Source organism: Pinus tabuliformis, chromosome 3_2 (assembly GCF_031772625.1).
Source record: "Pinus tabuliformis cultivar Carrire ecotype Pingquan chromosome 3_2, CPIR1, whole genome shotgun sequence".
In the NCBI taxonomy this organism is placed as follows: Eukaryota; Viridiplantae; Streptophyta; class Pinopsida; order Pinales; family Pinaceae; genus Pinus; species Pinus tabuliformis.
Genome location: NC_142302.1, coordinates 105,690,490 through 105,711,927, shown reverse-complemented (window position 1 = coordinate 105,711,927; position 21,438 = coordinate 105,690,490).

Below are 21,438 nucleotides of genomic sequence, written 5' to 3'. Positions count from 1 at the left end.
CACTGGTGGACTGCCAACTTGGCCCTAAACAGAGGTTCGCAGGTGATTAACGGTGCAAGTGCGGGGGTACGCACAGCAGAAGAAGGCGCAGTGTGTGGGTACGCACAACAGAAGAAGGCGCAGTGCGTGGGTACGCAGTGCGATAGAGGTTCAGGTGCGGAAGAACAGTAAAGGTACACGGCGTGGCAGAGATTCAGGTGCAGAGGCATAGTGAAAGTATGCGGCGCTACAGAAGCCACAGGTGCGTAGATACGCGGCGCGATAACATCTGAGGGTGTGTGGCCACAGTAGTAGTACGCGGCGTGATTGAAGAAACAGTGCGTGGGTACGCGGTGCAGTGGAAGGCTCTCTGCGGGGATACGCAGAGACGCAGAAGGTGAAGTGCGAAGCCACGCAGTCCAGACAAAGAAAAATTGTGTATCTGTCCTAAAACATTTGTTGCTCATCTTCTATTTATTGCTGCAGAGTTCTGGGTTTATATTTCTGGTACTATCTTTCTGTTTACAGCATTCTGAGAAGTTGGGTAATTCTTGGTTGATTGTATAAGGAGTTTGGGTAATTTGCATGTACTTGATGTTTATTTGATATTCTTGGATCCAGTTTGAAAATTTATGAAAAGTGGTCCTTGAAAGAAAAAGAAGTAGGTGGTTGTAGCTCCCTTCCAGGAGAGACTGGAAAACGAGAGAGAGTTGTAGTTCTCTGCAGGTTGCAGCCTGTGTACTGGTAAAGGACTGCACCAGTACAAAATCATTGTAAAAGGAGTTTCTAATCGAAAGAAGATAGAGACATATTGCAGCAGGTGGTTTTCACCCACATTGGGTTTCCACCTTATATCTGGCGTTCTTTGGTGTGACTATCTGTTTTTCTTGTTCATGCTCATTGTTTTATGGTACTGACATACAAGAATAATTCAAAGTATAAATAAGGAAGATTTATTAAAAAGAACTTGATAGTACTGATTCACCCCCCCCCCCCTCAGTATTATTTCCAACAATTGGTATCAGAGCAGGTCCTTCAGAGAAGCTTGATCGCTTGAAGGAAGATCATTCATCATGAGCAACTACGAGAGGGAAGCATCAATCAGGCCACCAATTTTTGATGGAACAAACGTCAATTATTGGAAGGTAAGAGTTATTGCCTATCTTCAATCTCTTGGTACAGAAGTTTGGGATATCATAGATACAGGCTACACTTTTCCTTCAGCTACTCCTACAGATCCGGTCGAGAAGAATAAATATGAAACAAATGCTAAAGCAGTCAATACTCTGCTGGGATGCTTATCTCAAACAGAATTCGTGAAGGTTATGCAATATAAATCCGCAAAGGAAATATGGGACAAGATTGTCTTGAGCTACGAAGGAGATGAACAGGTAAAGCGTGCTAAACTTCAAACCCTCAGGATTCAGTATGAGAATCTCAGAATGTATAATGATGAAAGTGTGGCTAACTATTTCCTTCGGGTAGACGAGATTGTTAATTGCATGAAAAACTTGGGTGAAGAAATAAAAGAGGCTATTGTGGTTGAAAAAGTTTTAAGATCATTGTCCCCCAAGTTTGAATCTAAAGTGTCTGCAATAGAAGAAAAGGAAAATCTACGAACTCTTACTATGTCTCAGCTGCACGGAATTCTAACCGCTTATGAAATGAGAAAAGGAGGTCCATCAGACAGGAGAGAAGCTGCTTTCAAGGCTTCAGGCAAAGGAGACTACTATGAAGCAAGTCACGCGCCAGAAGAAGAAGAAGAATCAAATTTTGTCAGAAATCTTCAACGGGGTACTGGAAGGTTCAGAGGTAAGTTACCTTTTAAATGTTTTGCTTGTGGAAGAGTAGGTCATTATGCTGCGAAATGTCCTCATAAGGATAAGATTGACAAAGGAAAGGAACCTGCTAGATGGAACAAGAAACAGAATGCAAATAATGAAAGCTACTACACTCATGAAGATAGTGATGGTCTATCAAATAGTGATGAAGATGAACAAGGTAATGACTATTAAATTTTAATGGCATTTGAAGATGATGATTACATGGATGCTATAGATGTGGATAGCCTTTATGAAGAAATGTCTAGACTCAAGAGATGTATAGAAGAAAAGAATATGATCATTGATACTCTACAATTTCAAATTGATGAAAAGGAAAAATATCTTGAAAAATTAGAAGGTGAAATTGTTGGTCTTAGAAAAGAGATTGAGAAAACAAAGGCTATTAATCTTAAGTTTGTTAAAGGATCTGAAACTCCGGATGAGATCGTCAATGTACAACGTTCTCCACTAAACAAGACAGGTCTGGGGTATAATGGAGAAACTTCTCAAGCATCCACCTCAAAGAGCTATCTTGATGCAGCAAGAAGGAATGAGCAAAAGCACAATGGAGATCACCAGGTAAAGCAGGGACGAATTACATCAAGAACAAACAAAGACTATCAGGTAAACCAGGGGCAATCCGTCTTAAGGATGAATAAAAGCTACAACCAGCCATAGGTAAAATCCTCTCAATTTGCTTCAAGAATGGATGACAATAGAAATTACAATCATTTGGTCGGAAGATTTGATAACCGCAGAAGTTTCTTCAATGGACAATGCTTCTCTTGCCATAACTTTGGTCACAAAGCAGCTCAATGTGTTGCATATAAAACAATCATGACTAGAGAAGCTCAAAAACAAAGAAGTATGACCGGGATTACAAAAAGGACCTATAACAACTTTTCGGCTCTTGAAAATGAAGTTGAATGTTCTATTTGCAATAAATTTGGTCATGAAGATTCTGAATAAAGGAGCAGGTTTCAGCAGACAAAGGAACAAGCCTCAAGCACCAAAACATGGAGAATAAAGGAACCACAAACAGAAAGATGTGGGATAGCATTTTATGCAGAGGGACAGGAAAATTTATGGTACATTGACAGTGGATGTTCGAGGCATATGACAGGTGATAAAGAAAAACTTGAATCATATTCTGCTTTAGAAAAGGGAAATAAAGTTTCTTTTGGAAATGATACTCCTGCAGCTATAAAAGGAAAAGGCACTGCTCAGTTAAAAGAAAAGGTCAAAGCTGGAAATGTTTTGTATGTTGATGGATTGAAGCATAATCTTCTGAGTGTCAGCCAGATGCGTGATCATGGAACCGAGGTGATATTTAGATCAAATGGATGTCTTGTTCGTGATCTTGATACAGGTGAAACAGTGATCAAAGGTAAAAGAACTCCAAATAATCTATACATATTTGAAGAAGGACAAACAACAATGCTATCTGAGCAAGGATGATGAGCACTGGTTATGGCACCGGAGGTTGGGGCATCTAAGCTTTTCACAAATAAGGAAAGCATGCAAATATCAGGCAGTTCGTGGTCTTCCAGATATCAAAATTCCAGACAACACCATATGCAAATCATGTCAGTTTGGAAAGCAAACCAGATTAACTTTCCGGAGAAGGAAGGATCAGCTAGCATGCCTCTTGAGCTAGTACATACAGATGTATGTGGTCCATTCAGGAAAAGGACACCTCGAGGAGAAGAATACTTGATATTATTCATTGACGATTTCTCCAGGTTTGTCTGGTTAGGACTTATGAAGCACAAAGATGAAGCATTTGAAAAATTCAAATCCTTTAAAGCCTTGGTTGAAAATGAATCAGGATACAAAATTAAGTGCCTCAGGTTTGACAGAGGTGGGGAGTTCACCTCAAATGAATTTTTTGATTTCTGTGAAGAACATAGGATAAGAAGAGAATTCTCTACAGCTAGAACTCCTCAGCAAAATGGAGTGGTGGAAAGAATGAACAGAACAGTCCAACAAATGGCTCGTGCTATGCTTGATGAGTCTGGAACTCCCGCAACTTTCTGGAGTGGAGCTGCATATGCTGCAGTTGTTATTCTCAACAAAACAAATGTCCGGGTGAACAGCACTCAAACCCCTCATGAGCTCTGGTATAGTGAGACTCCTTCGGTAAAGCACTTCAAAATATTTGGGAGCAAATGCTATATTAAGAATACTGATGAGCAACTTGGCAAACTTGAACCTAGAGCAGATGAAGGCATTCTTCTTGGTTATTCTCCATACAGCAAAGCATACAAGTGCTACAATAAAAGACTTGGAAGAATTGTTGACAGCATTGATGTAGTGGTTGATGAGAAGGGATACATTCCTAGGCAAGTAAATCATGAAAATATCGAAGAAGATGAAGACTACCCTCAAAGACAATGATGAAGAAGAAGAACCAGAGGAGCAGATAAGGATAGAAGAGAAGACTCCATCCAAGTATGTTCAGAAGAATCATCCAGAATCTCAGATTTTGGGGCAGAAAGAAGCAGGTGTACAAACAAGAAGAACAATTGCAGAAGCTTCAAGCTATTTGGCATTACTCTCTTCCACTGAACCACAAAATGTGAAAGAGGCATGCAAAGATGAATGTTGGGTCAAAGCAATGGATGAAGAACTTGAGCAGATCGAAAAGAACAACACTTGGGAGTTGGTTCCTAGACCAAAGGATAAGAATGTTATAGGTACAAAATGGGTCTTCAAAAATAAATTGAATGAAAATGGAGAAGTAATTAGAAACAAGGCCAGACTTGTTTGTAAAGGGTATGCGCAACAAGAAGGAATAGATTTTGAAGAAACTTTTGCTCCTGTTGCAAGACTTAAGGCCATCCGTACGTTCCTTGCTCTCTCAAGCTTTCAAAACTTCAAAGTGTTTCAAATGGACTTGAAATCAGCCTTTCTGAATGGAGACTTGGAAGAAGAAGTATACATTGAGCAGCCAGATGGTTTCATTCTTGGAAATGATCCAAATCTTGTATGCAGATTGAAAAAGGCTCTCTATGGTCTCAAACAAGCTCCAAGGGCTTGGTACTATCGTTTGGACAAATACCTTCATCAACAAGGCTTTTCAAAAGGATCATCACATAGCAATCTTTATATAAAAGTTGAAAATGACAAATTGCTAATACTTGTTGTGTATGTAGATGACATTATCTTTGGCAGCAATGAAGAAGCTATGAGTCAAAGCTTTGCCTTGGTGATGCAGAAAGAATTCGAAATGTCCTTGCTGGGAGAACTGACATATTTTCTTGGTTTGCAAATCCAACAAAAAGAAGGAGGGATATTTTTGTCTCAAACCAAGTATCTCAAGCAGATCTTAAAAAATATGGCATGGAAGATGCAAAACCAGTATGTACACCCATGGTCATAGGATGTAGCCTCAGTGCAAATGATGAATCAGCATCAGTGCATCAACCAACCTACAGATCTATGATTGGAATCTACTTTATTTGACAGGTACCCGACCAGACATCATGCATGCAGTGGGAATAGTTCGAAGATTTCAGGCAAATCCAAAGGAAGCTCATCTTCAGGCAGTGAAGAGAATCTTCAAATATCTTCAAGGAACTCAAAACTATGGCTTATGGTATCCTAGAGATACAAATCTCACACTTCATGCTTATACAGATACAGATTGGGCCGGAAGCGTGGATGACAAGAAGAGCACAAGTGGTGGTGCATTCTTTATGGGTTCCAGATTAGTATCTTGGTTTAGCAAGAAACAGATTTCGATTGCCTTGTCTACAGCTGAAGTGGAATATGTTGCTGCTGCATCTTGCTGCACTCAACTCCTTTGGATGATGCAGACCTTGCAGGATTTTCAAATCACTTGTACACCACCTATCTCCATCTTATGTGATAACACAAGTGCAATCAGCATTTCAAAGAACCCAGTCATGCATTCAAAGACCAAGCACATACCGATCAAGTATCATTTTCTCCGGGAACAAGTACTTGAACAAAAGTTCAAGTTGGAGTATGTTCCTTCTAAGGAACAAGTTGCTGATATACTCACCAAACCATTGCCCAGGGAGACCTTTGAATACCTCAGGCAAAAGCTGGGGGTTGTTGATGCATCATCTTGTTGTTGAATCTCTCCTGATGGTTGGTTGTACGCAAGGCTCATGCATACATGTGCTCGGTTGCGGATTGGTCGAAGATCGAATGGCACAGGTTCAGGGGGAGCATATAATGCATTGTTGGCATTATGGAGGAAGTACAGAAGGAGATCATGGATGCTGGTCTGAATATTGCTACAATATGTCTCTATCTCTTTCATGGTCATTTATGGTGTTTGGTGGATTATGGTTCTTCTTTGCAGATCTGGTTTATAGTCAGGGGGAGCATGTTCTTAGGGGGAGCATAACCCTTTGCCCTTGATGTCAAAGGGGGAGAATGATGTTGAGGATCTTGAGGTTGCCATCAATTCCAAAGGGGGAGATTGTTGGCATTATGATTCTGGTATGACTCTATGTTACAGGTGTTGTACTTGATGGCAACTCACTCAAGTAGCAATGCTCTGTTCAGGCTCTCAAAATGTTGAAAATTAAGAGGTACGCAGGTGAATGGTTCAAAAGGTGCGGACCTGCAGGTACGCCGGCCAGGAACTGCGTTCATACCCGCAGGTTACCCATTCATGAGGTGCGGACCCCCAGTTCACTCACTTCAATTCAGAGAAGCGCGCTCACGTGGGGTTTCTTATTTTTGGCCCGTGGTATTTAGCCCGCCGTTCTTGAATCTATGGTTTTGGCCCGTGGTATAGGATCTAATTTAGCCCCGGTTTGGATCCCTTGTTTTGGTTATTTGATGGTTTTGTCCCATGGTGTGAATGAGGGCTTGACTATAAATAGGGAAGGAGATCACTTGGCCAAAGCATCTTTTGCAAATTAAATATCTTAAGATCTGAAATATTGGGTTATCGGTTTAAAAGCTTGATCTATATAAAAGTGAAGTTGAAAGTGAATCTATGAAGTGTGATCTCTCGGGCACATGATCAGATCTGGGCATCTGACTATCTGTGGCACACTGGTGGACCACCAACTTGGCCCTAATCAGAGGTTCGCATGTGATTAACGGTGCAAGTGCGGGGGTACGCACAGCAGAAGAAGGCGCAGTGCGTGGGTACGCACAGCAGAAGAAGGCGCAGTGCGTGGGTACGCAGCGCGATAGAGGTTCAAGTGCAGAAGAACAGTAAAGGTACGCAGCATGGCAGAGATTCAGGTGCGGAGGCATAGTGAAAGTACGTGGCGCTACAAAAGCCGCAGGTGCGTAGATACGCGGCGCGATAGCATCTGAGGGTGCGTGGCCACAGTAGTAGTACGCGGCGTGATTGAAGAAACAGTGCGTGGGTACGCGGTGCAGTGGAAGGCTCTCTGCGGGGATACGCAGAGACGCAGAAGGTGAAGTGCGAAGCCACGCAGTCCAGATAAAGAAAAATTGTGTATCTGTCCTAAAACATTTGTTGATCATCTTCTATTTATTGCTGCAGAGTTCTCGGTTTATATTTCTGGTACTATCTTTCTGTTTACAGCATTCTGAGAAGTTGGGTAATTCTTGGTTGATTGTATGAGGAGTTTGGGTAATTTGCATGTACTTGATGTTTATTTGATATTCTTGGATCCAGTTTGAAAATTTATGAAAAGTGGTCCTTGAAAGAAAAAGAAGTAGGTGGTTGTAGCTCCCTTCCAGGAGAGACTGGAAAATGAGAGAGAGTTGTAGTTCTCTGCAGGTTGCAGCCTGCGTACTGGTAATGGACTGCACCAGTACAAAATCATTGTAAAAGGAGTTTCTAATCGAAAGAAGATAGAGACATATCGCAGCAGGTGGTTTTCACCCACATTGGGTTTCCACCTTATATCTGGCGTTCTTTGGTGTGACTATCTGTTTTTCTTGTTCATGCTCATTGTTTTATGGTACTGACATACAAGAATAATTCAAAGTATAAATAAGGAAGATTTATTAAAAAGAACTTGATAATACTGATTCACCCCCCCCCCTCTCAGTATTATTTCCAACACATGATGGGCATCTGTGGCTTAGACAGCCAATCTCGATTGACGATTTTTTAATTTGAAGGATTACCGCTCTGTCTCATCAAGCAGTGATCCCCAATGGCACATTTTTTGGGAAATCTCAAGAGAAAAGGTTGGTCGATCAAATGAATAATTACTATGGCATCATTAAGAAATCTCGGGGCCATGTTATTATTTCTATTAACAATGAGGCTCTGCATTTTTCTGGATCCATTTTGGTTGGTAAATTCATGAGGAAGTGTCGGGAAAGCAAAATACTAGCCCTAGTCATATCCTTGGTTGTGTAGTGCAGCAAGGGGGTCCAGTTTAATTGGGCCAAGTATCTATGTTAGGAGTTTTTGGATGACTACCACAAAGCATAGGAAGAAGGGAAGCCATTCCACTACAAGTGGTTGTTACTCTTAATTGCGTTGGTAGCATGGCGGACACCGGAGGATTCACAGTTCCCTAATGTAGAACCTAATGTGTGTGAGGCTTCAAAGTTCACCTCGTTACGGGCCTCTAAGGAACTGAACCGAGTTATGCAGAAAAAAAATATTACGAGCTCTCTTTCAAATGAACCTACACATAGTCATCAACCAAAGACTGTGATTGTCACCTACATTATTCCAAAAATATAACGACATTGCTAATTTTAAAGTGGACTTTCATAGTGTCTCTGTTATGAAGCCAGCTCACAAAAAGATAGAAAAGAAAGTTGAACGCCTTAGAATTCAGCCTGTTCGAGGGGGCAACCTCCTTTACATTACACAAATGAACAATTCCTGGATGATTCAAATGACAAAACCTCCTTTCTATATATAGGAGTCTAAGGAGTCGCAATATAGCCTCGCTGACCTAACAATAATAATATAAAGCCACAAAAATAACAATAGAGGGATTCTATGGGGCATAGTAATAAAAATATGGGGACAATAGGGGTGCAACAATATTAATAAGGGATACAACTACAATAGTAATGGAGTAATCGCTAGTATTATAGGGACCTAACATGCCCCTCTCCTTCACAAAAGTGTTGTCCTCAATGCTTGAGTAGTTCTAGATGCTTCTGTATAAAATTCTCATCCTCCTATGTGGAATCTTCAACGGATAAGTTCTTCCACTTGATGAGATACTATGAAATTGATCGATTTCATAGCTGTCAAGTTCCTTTTCTGTGACTGCTTCCAGTTCCATTATAATTTTTCCTTCCTCGTCAAGTTCTGGCAATATTGTTTGAACTGGGAGCTTGTCGCCTATAACCTTCTTTAAACATGAAACATGAAAAACTTGGTGCACTCGAGATGCTACAGGAAGCTCCAATTTGTATGCCATAGTACTAATCTTTTGCAACACCTTGTACAGACCATAATACTTTTGTGATAATTTATTATCCTTCTTAGCTTGCTTGAGGGACATTTGTTTATATGGCTGTAGCCATAGGAATACCCAATCAACTACATCAAAACTTATTTCACTGCGATGTTGATATGCCTGTTGTTTCATTCTATTCTGTGCCAACACGACGTTATCCTTTAAGAGTTGGAGGACTTGTTGTTGATGTTTGATGTGATGTTCCACTACTTGAACCTTAGAATTTTCTCTTAAATATGATGTGATGGATGGCGGCTGATATCCATAAAGTGCCATAAATGGGGTCATTTTTGTTGCTGTATGGAAGGAAGTGTTATACCACCATTCAGCCAGAGGCAAACATTTGACCCATTGTGTCCATTTATTAGATACAAAGCAACGAAGATATCCTTCCAAACATTTTCTTACTATCTCAGTTTGCCCATCAGATTGAGGATGATAGATGAGCTATGAGCTAACTAAGTACCAAGGCAAGAAAATAATTATGTCCAAAAATTTCTAGTGAAAATGGGATCTCTGTCACTTACAATAATCTTTGGGTTTCCATGTAGCTTTTGAATTGTTTCCATAAATGCAGTAGAAACTGTACTGGCTTTAAATGGATGTGATAATGCACAAAAGTGTGCATACTTGGTAAGTCTGTCAACTACCACCATGATGACACTCTTGCCCTTAGACTTGGGTAAACTTGTGATAAAATCCATTGAAAGCTCCTCCCAACATTGGCTTGGAATGGGTAAAGTTTGCAATAGACCCGGGGTCTGAATTGTTTCAACTTTATTTGTTAGCAAACCAAACATTCTGCCAAAAATTCCACCACAAACTTTTGAATATCCGATTTAAGGCCATCCCAAAAAAATTCCTTCTTAACCTTGTGGTAAGTTTTTAAAAGTCCTGAGTGCCCTCCGAAGGGAGAAGTGTGCAATTCCATAAGAATATTTTGTTTGAGTTGTGAATTCTTACAAAGGTATAAACGATCTTTGTACCATAACAAATCATTTTTCCAGCTAAATGTATCAGATGTACTGGAATCTTGTTGTAACTTTCGAATAAGTGCCCACACTTCTTCATCATTCTTCCATTCCTCCCTTGATTCGTTTATCCAATCTGGTTGGATAATAGAAATGGCACACAAAAATGCTTCCACATCCTCATCCTTTCTTGAGAGTGCATCTGCCACCACATTTTGCTTCCCTTTTCTTGTAGATGATTTCAAAGTCATAAACCAACATCTTTTTGACCCACTTTTGTTGCCCTTCAGAGGATAATCTTTGTTCTAAAAAGTATTTAAGGCTATCATGATCCGTCTTTACCTTGAAGTGTCTTCCCATTAGGTAGGGTCGCCATTTCTTAAGTGCATGTAGTATTGCCAACATTTCCTTCTCATAAATAGCTTTGTGTAAAAACTTTCCCTTGATTGGATGACTTTCAAAAGCAATGGGTCTTTCATCTTGCATTAAAACAACACTAATTCCATTTCTTGAAGCATCACATTCCACAATAAAGGTTTTTGTGAAGTCCGATGTAGCTAAGACCAGTGCCCGGCACATTGCCTCTTTCAGATGTTCGAAGGCCTTTGTTTCTTCTGGAGTCCATGAAAATGCATCTTTCTTCAATAATGTTGTTAGAGGTGCTTCTATTCTCCCATAATTCTTAATAAACTTGCGATATTACCCTTTCAACCTGAGAAATCCTCGTAGATGCTTTATGGATGTGGGGATTTTCCATTCCTTAATGGCTTTAATTTTGCTAGGGTCTACCTTAACTCCTTCATGAGATACAATATGACCCAGACATTCCACCTCTTATACTCCAAAGAAACATTTGGATCTTTTTGCATATAATTGTTTATCCTCCAATAGTTGTAGCACCCTATCAACATGTTCAACATGATCCTTCCAAGAGTTGTTGTAGATTAGTATATCACCAAAAAATGTTAACAAATTTTCTAAGGAAGGGTTTGAAAATGGAATTCATCAAACCTTGAAATGTAGAAGGTGCATTGGTAAGGCCAAAAGGCATGACCAAAAAATAATAATGACCCTCATGAGTTCTAAATGTTGCTTTCGGAATGTCTTCAGTCTTCATTCTTATTTGATGATATCCTGAATGAAAATCCAACTTGGTGAAGTAAATTGATCCATGCAATTCATCTAGTAATTCATCAATGACAGGAATGGGAAACTTATCTTTAATAGTGAGCTTGTTGATCTCCCTATAATCTGGACACATGCACCATGATCCATCCTTATTGTGCACCAATACTACTGGAGCAGAGAAAGAACTTTGACTAGGTTGAATTATACCAGCCTCTAGCATTTCTGTAACCATACATTCAATTTCACTCTTTTGGGCATAGGGATATCTATACAGCCTGATGTTTGGAGGAACACTTCCTGGAATCAGATGAATATCATGATCATGATCACGAATAGGTGGGAGACCTTTGGGAGTCTCAAATACCTTGGAATGATTGTCCAATACTTTTTGGAGATCTGGAGAAATAGATGATTCTGATGTGGAAACATCTAGCAAACATAATTGTGCAATTACACCTCTTTGTTCCTTTTTTAGAAGCTTCATCATACCATTAGAGCTTATTATCTTTACCGATTTCCCTGCAATACCCCTTAATTCAACTTCCTTTCCTTTCACAAAAAATTTCATGAAAAGTTCTTGAAAATTAAAAGCTATTTTACCCAACGATTGTAGCCATTAGACTCCTAGTACAACATCAGCACCTCCCATTGGAATGGAAAGCATTGGGATCATCAATACATATTCTCCCATGGATAGCTTGATATTATGGTACTTTCCAGAGCAATTTATTGTTCCTCCATTTGCAACCATCACTTGACACTCTGGTGCTAGATATAGGAAGAAATTCAATTCTTTTGCTACCTTACAATGAATAAAATTGTGGGTACTTCCTGAATCAATCAACACTATTACCTTTTTCTTCTTGATTTCTCCTTCTATCTTGATGGTTTGAGGAGTGTTAGTTCCAGCCAATGCATTAAAAAATATGGTCGGATTCATTTCTTCTTTATCTAGGCTTTGTTCCTGTAGTATATCCTCTTCTTTTTACCTTTCTTGCTCCTTTTCTTCTTCCTCTTCACAATCTATGTAGAATAATTTCTTCTCAGCACACTTATGACCTTTAGTGTATTTACTATCACAACCGTAACAAAGCCCTTTTGCTCTTTTTTCTTCCAATTGTTGTGGTGTCAGCGTTATAGGTTGTGGAAGGCTAGGGGTAACAACACTTCCATCTTTATAGTTGTGATTGGTATGCTTCCTAGTTGCCATAATTTTTCTTTCCATTTTTCTTGCTAACCTAAATGCATTCTTTAATGAATCAGGTTCCCAAAGGCGAACATCATGTTGGAAATTATCCTTTAAAGTCCCTATGAACACATCAATCCTATGCTCCTCTAGAATATTTTTTACTCTTATGTTCAATTTTTGGAACTCCTCAATGTGCTCCATTATTGAACCCTTTTGTTTGAGACTTATCAATTGGATAAAAAAGGTGTTGCTTTTTGTGTCCTCATAATGTGATGTCAATTCTTCCGTAAAAGTTACCCAAGTGATAATTTGTTTACGAGAGCAAAGCCGTTGATACCATACAAACTGATTTGGTTCCAAATATAAAGTTGCAATACGTACCTTTTGTGTGTTTTGCACATTATTGAGATAAAAAATTGCTCCATTTGTAATATCCATGTTGCAGGGTCTTTGCCATCAAACTTCCTCATATCGATTTTTGGAATATGGTGGGTCTTTGAGCCAACATTAGAGTCTATGGAATCATGATTAACATTTCTTTTGTTCTCATCATGAGTTTCCTTTACTACCCTTTCACCATTAGTGACCATTTCTTGTAGCAACTTATTCATATTTATCTCCAATTCTTCCATGTCTGTCTTCAAATCTGTCTTCAAATCATCCATATTAGCTTCCATGCCATTCATCTTAGCTTCCACACCATTTATCTTATATTCCACGCCATTTATCTTAGCTTCTTTTAGCTTTTGTGAGAGTGACATCTGTTGCACTTGGTCTTGTAATTTTGCTATATCATGTAGCATTTCTTCCTCTTCTTCATGAGTCATGCTAGCGCTTTCAGGTTGCTTACTAGGTGTTTTCATTTTCTTTGCTCGAGGCATCAGTTACCAATAATAATGCTCTACTATGCCTTTTGAATTATTCACAGTATTTTTTCAAACCAAGCTTAAGAAAAAAATTTAAAAAATCTACGCACCTTTTTTCACTTTGAAGGAGCTTGATATTTCCTCTGATGTATCTCTATAATTTCAGATCATCCAGTTCTAAAATTGTGATCTGCAATAGCCCTTTGTGTCCTCTTTCCAATGCCACCAGTCTTATCCAAATTGGATTCTCCAAGGAAGAGCTATGCTAAATCTCCCACAGTGACTTGATTATAGACTACTTCAGTAAAGCGAACTTGTACGACATGCTGTGTGTCCCTATTTCGACCTTTGGCTCTGAAAAATATATACAAGAAACTACATTTTGTCCTCTTTCTGTAGCTTCTTACGAAACTTCAATCCAATGCTCAGAGAGAAAGTTATGACGATTTTCCCTAGGTCAACTGTTTGGAATGTAATTCAGGAGTCTGCAAAAAGACCAACTTCTTTAGATCATATCTCCGCAATTATAGCGCAAAAGGATCTGAAATTTGGACCCGAGGTTCAGTGCGCTTTGTTATCAAATGGGTTTTTTTTTCGCTTTCAAACGTCGCAGAAAAAAAGTTATAGTGAAAATGCCACGAGGACCTATTTGGAGTAGCAAAACCATAGAATCCAAAGCTCTGATATCAAATGTTATGAAACCAGCTCACAAAAAGATAGAAAAGAAAGTTGAACACCTGAGAATTCAACCTCTTCGAGGGGGAAACCTCCTTTACATTACAAAAATGAACAATTGTTGGATGATTCAAATGACAAAAACCTCCTTTCTATATATAAGAGTCTAAGGAGTCACAATATAACCCAGCCAACCTAACAATAATAATATAAAGCCACAAAAATAACAATAGAGGGATTCTATGGGGCACATTAATAAAAATATGTGGAAAATAGGGGTGCAACAATATTAATAAGGGATACAACTACAACAATAATGGGGTAATCACTAGTATTATAGGGACGTAATAGTCTCTATTCGCACCAAGAAAGATTTGGAGAAAGTGTGGCATGAGATACCATACTTGGTGACTGAAGATGACATCTTGATGGTCATCAATAAGTGGTCAATTAATTGGATTACCCCAATAGCTATCAAAGTGACTGAGAAGGCAGGAACAAGTGTGTAGGCCAAAAAATCAACGGCCAAGAAGGATACCAAAAGAATGCCTCCGACGGTCACCATTGATCTCGAGGGAAAGACTACCGAGCCTGTAGTCGAGCAGTAGACTGACAAAGGGGAACAATGTGGCAGAGAACTTGATGTGGAAATGGAGGACATTGATTCCCCATTCATAATAAGGAAGAGGAAGAAGCAGAGTACTGGTGCTGCACAGAAGAAGTAAAAGTCTGATAAGTCCACCAATGTAGATCATTTGGTCCTCACTGAGGGGGAATTTGATGAAACTAGCAATGTTGTCCACACTGCGACGAAAGAGATGCAGGGGAAAATCTAGGATCAATATAGGATAGTATTGACAAATTTCCAATAGGACCTTAAAGAATTGCAGGTTTAGACAAGCGTGATTCAAGAGAGCATGGTTCAAGCAAGCAAGAAGCAAGCGAATGTTGTATCTTCGACAACTAAGCTTACCGAAAACCTCTGAGTAGTCCAATCACCATAAGGATAAATAAATTTTGAGGCTGCAAAGGAAAGGAAGAGCACACAAAAATTAAAGAATCTAAGCCCAAATCTTGTGGTGCTCCCCCTTCAAATGTTAAACGATCTTCATTAGGGCATCACATATGAGCTCAAGATACAAGAGAAGAGAGCTTTATTAGTCATCAACAAAGTTAAATTAAACAGCCACCAGATGTTTAAGGAAAATAATAAAGCAATGAAGGATCATGAGGAGGTCATTACGTGCAACCAACAGCTAGAAGAGGCCATAACCAAAGTGTGTAGTGACATTCTAGAGCTCCAAATCCCAGCCAAGGCAGTTTCTGCAGAAAATATTCAAAAACTGATGATAATAGTCAAAGAATCTAAGGAATAGGTGGGCAAGGTTTGCATTGAACTATAGATTCATATTACAAATCTTCAGATGAAGTTGTAGCCTACAACATCACCAGAAGTTCGTGAGCAATGTGAAGCTACACCAAAACTACTAAGGTTCAAATAGAGACTGAAGTTAAGGACTATAGTCAACTTTTTGAAGATACAATGGAAGTGTGGGCCTCACTACAAAATGACCCACATGTGACAATGATTGAATCAGAGATCAAAGAAAAGCAGCTATAGTTTGATGAGCTTAAATCCATGGTGTAGACCTTAGCACCTGTGAAACGGTTCACCCACCTCCAGGAAGGAACACTTCTCCAGGGATAGATTGATGAACCACATAGAAAGGCATAGATCATATCCATGTAGATGTAGCCTTGGGAAGATGAGGCCCACAGACTCTTGTAGGAAGTAGAGGGAAAACTGAAGAGCATGCAGCAAACCCTGAGGATAATCGGCCTCACTGCAGAAGGGCTGACCACAGAGAAGATCTTGCATGAAGTTTGAGAGGTCGCAGAACAATTCATAATAACACTTCATCCATTACAGACTGCATATAAAGGTCTGAAAGCAAATATCAAGGACATACCATTTGAGTGACTTGAGGACGAGTCACATCTTTGTGTTAGTGGCCTGTTGGGTAGGGGTCCCCCAGCTCTATGTTTTGTCTAAGTTAAGAAAATATTCCACACTTTGAGGAGAGAAGCATGATTAGCATAGGGTTCTAAGAGTCAAAGTGGATTTAAGGCGGGTCAAATCCCCTTTTTTGTAAAGGGATGGGATTATCTAGATGCTTTTGAGCTCCTCCCATGGTTTGCGGACCATGGTATTGTAAGGGTAAATGCATACATAAAGGGATGTTTTAGCAAGTCTAAGGTGGGAATTCAATTGTGGAAATACTTTAGAGTCAGTTTTTTGTAACATCTTTTGGTAGTGAGGCTAAAGGGAAGGCTCCTACAGCTGTGTGCATAGAGATCTTGGTAATTCTGTAGCTGAGTGCACAGACCCATGGAGTTTTGTGCGCAAGATCGAAAAGATTGTAACTGGGAAGACTTGACTAATAAACAAGACTTTTGAGAATAAATATGTGTATTTATGTATGTTCGCATGGTTTTTGTGTTTAAGCTTGTTTATGGTTTGTTTTATGTATTTCTTTTGCAATTGCATCATGAAGGTTTAGATGTTGTTTTATCTTATGAATAATACATGTTAGTCTAGTTTCATGCAATTTCCTAATCTATTAAAGTAAAAACGCTTTACAAATGTAACACTAAGGTTAATGGTTTGTGAATGTCAAAGTAAGGCCAACCAACATCATGGTGTATGGGGTCGTTTATCAACTGGTTAAGATCCGGTAGACTTAACCCACCCATAAAGAGGAGCATGGGAACTGTCGAAACGGCCCCTAAAACTATTCTGCTTGATATGACTACAGGTATAGAACCGAAGCCAACACTAGTTTAGGTTCCTGCATCAGCTCTAGGTCCAGACATGGTGACGATGTGTGGTGAAGGAGGTTCAGAATTGGATGAGGAATCAGAAGGACCAAGGGAAGAGTCGATATGGGGACTCGGAGGGCTATGAACTCAAGCCCGACGGGCAGGGGTAATACACCCAAGTATAAACTGGGGGTGAAGGCCTAATAGTCTCCATGACGCACGCCTTGGTGGTGCAATGATGGAAGGACACATGGAACATGGAAATGGTGAAGGGATATCAACAACATATATTTGTCTCGATGCGGGGAGATAAATTTATTATGTTAAGTCTTGGCTTGGTAGTGTACACTAAGCACCCTTCGCTTAAGGTGTGCTTGTGTGTGAAAGTGTATTAATTGATTAAGCCTAGATCATGTTTGTAAAAAAGAAAAAATCTTGCTAAAAATAAACTAAAATAAATAAAAGAAAATGAATAGCAAAACAATTAACTAAACCCCACCTAAACTAGGTTTGCAAACACTGTACTACTTGGTGGCTAAACGGATGGGAAATACATTAACACAATCAAGAGATCTGAATTTTAGTGTGACTGGGATCAAATGACACTAAGCTACTGGAAAGTGGTGCAACAACGGCAAAAAACCAAAGAGGAAGATCGCTGCAAAAAGATGGGGATATGGGTGAAACACTTAGGGAAATTGATGGGACCTTAAGGGAATGACCAAACAAGTTTAAATGTGAAATTATAGATGGTAATAACCTATCTTAATAGATTTGAGACAAAATATTACAGATCTAGAAAATGTGGTTGAAAGTGCTGCAGAAACTCAGACTACTGAGTTAGCTAAACTCCTCGTAGAAAGGTGGAAGTGTACTAGAAACTCTAGGGGAAGCTAAATTTGACTTTGACAAGTAAAATAGAGTGGATCAAGGCCTAAGAAGGATGAGACAGAGGTCAGAAACCCAGCAAATAGCACTCAGCAAAACTTAGAAACAGATCTGCGAAAAACCCTAAAATCCAGAAATCGCAGGTACTGACCTGTTTCTCTACACGGATCACTCTTTTTGGGCTAAAAGGTGCATTTTGAAGCCCATATCATACCTTTTGGGCTGAAAATTGTGATTTCTATTCCGAGGATCCTGGTTGCAAAATCTCGGAAAAAAAGTGTCGCCTTTGTCGCGGTTGGTTCCTGTGACCCGTGGAAACGACCACAAAGTTTGTGGAAGTATTAAATTTATCATATATAGGGTTAAAGAACTAGGAAACATCAAGATAATTGAAAAAAAAAAGAAACCCTATGTTGAAAACCAAAGGTCATCTAGGTTTCTGGATCTGAAGTATAAAACCGAGTGGAGTCGCCAATTTTGTATTGGAGACCCAGGTTTCTGAATAGGAATTATTCCCCAACAAAGTCACCAATTTTGTTGTAGTGTTTTCTTCTCAATGATGTACGAAAAGAACCCACTGAAGATTGTGGATTAAAAAAAATATCAACAATATAAATGGCTGCTCAACATTGTAGATTTGCAGCAACTGATAGAAACAAAACCTGCCAAAATTCTTATCTATGCCACAATCATAGTTAAACAGTAAAAAGAAAGAGTAATAACTTCAATCATCTAATGGAAACGAAATATGTAAAGAATAATTTTATAATAACACCTGTGAAGAGAACAAATAAATGTTACCAATGCCCCTCTATGGGATGGGTTCTTGGCTATCCTCAAACGTCTTCAGCTCTTGTAGTCTCTCTCCTCTATAATGCATAAACCCAGCAAAAATATGGTGTGCGACAATGAAAATAATCAGAGTTACAACAGGGAGTGCAACAATGAAAATAATCAAAAGCAAATAATGAATGGAAAAACCTTCTCTTTATAACAAAATATTGAGTTGTCCACGAATAATGAGAAATAATAAAATATTATTGATGTCATTCTTGGAATAACCACATGGAATATTTTATTATATTTGTTTAGGAGGGAAAAGGTATTTAAACTCTTATTTAGAAATAATAAATAAATAAATAATTTATTTATCATATCAAGGAATTAGTTAAGGAATAATAAATGAATAAGGATTTATTTCATTATTCCTAAGGGATTTAGTCAAATTTAACAAAGAATAATAATGAATTCGTGATCAATTAATTATTCTTAGAGGAAAATAAGATAAATAATGATTTATCTATTTATTTTTCATGATTGGGTCAAATTTGACAAGGAATAATAATAAAACAATAGTTAAATTAATTATTCCTAGAATAAAATCAAATAAATAGTGATTTATTTAATTATTCTTCATGGGTTTAACTATAAATTACTTAACAAAGTTAGTTTATTAGGTAATTTCTCACAGTGAAAGCAATTTTACCATGGAAAATTAGCTTTACATGGTGTACTGCAATCCATCTAGTAAAATAGGCTAGATGATCAATTTTTTTGGTGATAACAAATTACATTAATAAAGGGTAACGTTATGGTCGAAGTAAAGTTAGTCTTGAAAATAGGGATGGGTTAGGGATAAATTTAAAGAAATTGAAGTATTTGAAGAAAGACTTAGATTTTTTGTCAAAACAAGCATAATATATGTGAGGTATTAATTTGCTGATAGGTGTATATATATGAACTTTAGATGGCAAGAGGTTTGTTGACCTTCCTTTTTTAATTGAGGGCCTAGAGTGCTTCTCAAGGGAATATGATCATCATATACTTCTTGTTAATGTTCTAGTGTATTACAAAGTTTGTAAGTTTGCATTTAATTTTAATAAATTTAAAAAATTATATTCGTGCCAAGTGGTTCCCCACCAACCAATTTCCTAGGGATTTGAGATTATTCCAATTCTAATAAGTTCCTCCATGTTGAGATTATTCCAAATCTAGTAAGTTGCTAATTATTATTTATAACATTAATTTATACATAAGCAAATTTTATTTAGCACGATGGTCCATTACTTTTAATAAATTTAAACAATTAGATTCATGCCATATGGCTCCCCACCCACAAATTTACTAGGGAATTGAAATTATTCCAATTCTAATAAGCTCCTCCATGATGTAATTATTTCAATTCTAATAAGTTGCTCATTATTATTTATAACATTCATTTGTATATAAGCCAATTTTATTTAGCAAAATGATCCATTACTTTTAATAAATTTGAAAAATTAGATTTGTGCCAAGTGGCTCCTGCCGACCATTTCCTAGGGATTTGATATTATTCTAATTCAAATAAGTTCCTAAATATTATTTATTACATTCATTTATATATAAGAAAATTTTATTTAGCAAAAATAGTCCATTACTTATAATAAATTTAAAAAATTAGATTTGTGCCACATGGCTCCCTACCCGCCAATTTCTTAGGGATTTGAGATTATTCCAATCCTGATAAGTTCCTCCACAGTGAGATTATTCCAATTCTAATAATTTCCTCATTTTTATTTATAAAATTCATTCATATATAAGCAATTTTTATTTAGAAAAATGGTCCATTACTTTTAACAAATTTAAAAAAATATATCTACGCCACATGGCTCTCAAACCACCAATTTCCTAGGGATTTGAGATTATTCCAATTCTAATAAATTCCTCCATGATAAGTTCCTCCTTATTATTTATAACATTAATTTATATATAAGAAAATATATAACAAGGTATTTTCCCACGTCTTTACTATGGTGCAACTAAAGTCCATCCATCCTGGTGTTAAGATGTCCCTCAATGTGTTCGAAGATCATATTGTCTACTCCAATCTTCTTCTCATGCTAGAATAATGTGGGATACAAGTTTTGAATGCTATGTCTTCTTTGACTAATAACAAAGTATTCCATACCATAGATAACTAGTTATCTTCGTATAATCGTGGCAATAGCTTACTTCCTTATCTACTTTACTAGTATCTGAACATACATATATTTGTACATTGTCGTAGCTGTTTGATAGTGGAAAATTTAACATGGACAACCTCTATGAGAAGTTTGGGCATTTGATGTTGGATCATGAGGCTAACTTACAGCACCTTGACTCTCGAGAGGACTATGTGTTGCCGCACAATTGAGGAGTACAAGCTTTGACCAACTTATGCCATGAATCTCCACGAGATTAATTATGTGTCTAATATAAATTTAGTAACTGAGCATGGTTTGGATGTTAATAATTTGAAGGAGTGTTCTATGGAAGATTTCTTTAATTTTCAAATACAAATGTATAAAATTAGCTCAGCTCTGAATTTGGTTTTTCCTAGGTTTTCAGTGTAGAATTAGGCAAACTAACATGAATGAATTTGTTCTCTAAAATTAATTAACAATCATCGAATAACAATTTTCAAATTGCAAGCTGATCTTATTAGTTTTTCCTTTATAGATTAGTATTGATCTATTTTTATCACAAATCTAAGAAGTGAGTAGAGTGATATAATTTCTTCTTGTGTAAAGTTTTTTAAGTTGCAAAATTTGAAAAAAATTGTTTGCATCTCAAAGATAAAATTAACAAAAAATGTATCCCAAATATAAAATAATAACATTACTTGAAATGCTTAAAAATGTTTTAACCATGAAAATTTATTTCTTTTCATTGTACATATTGGTT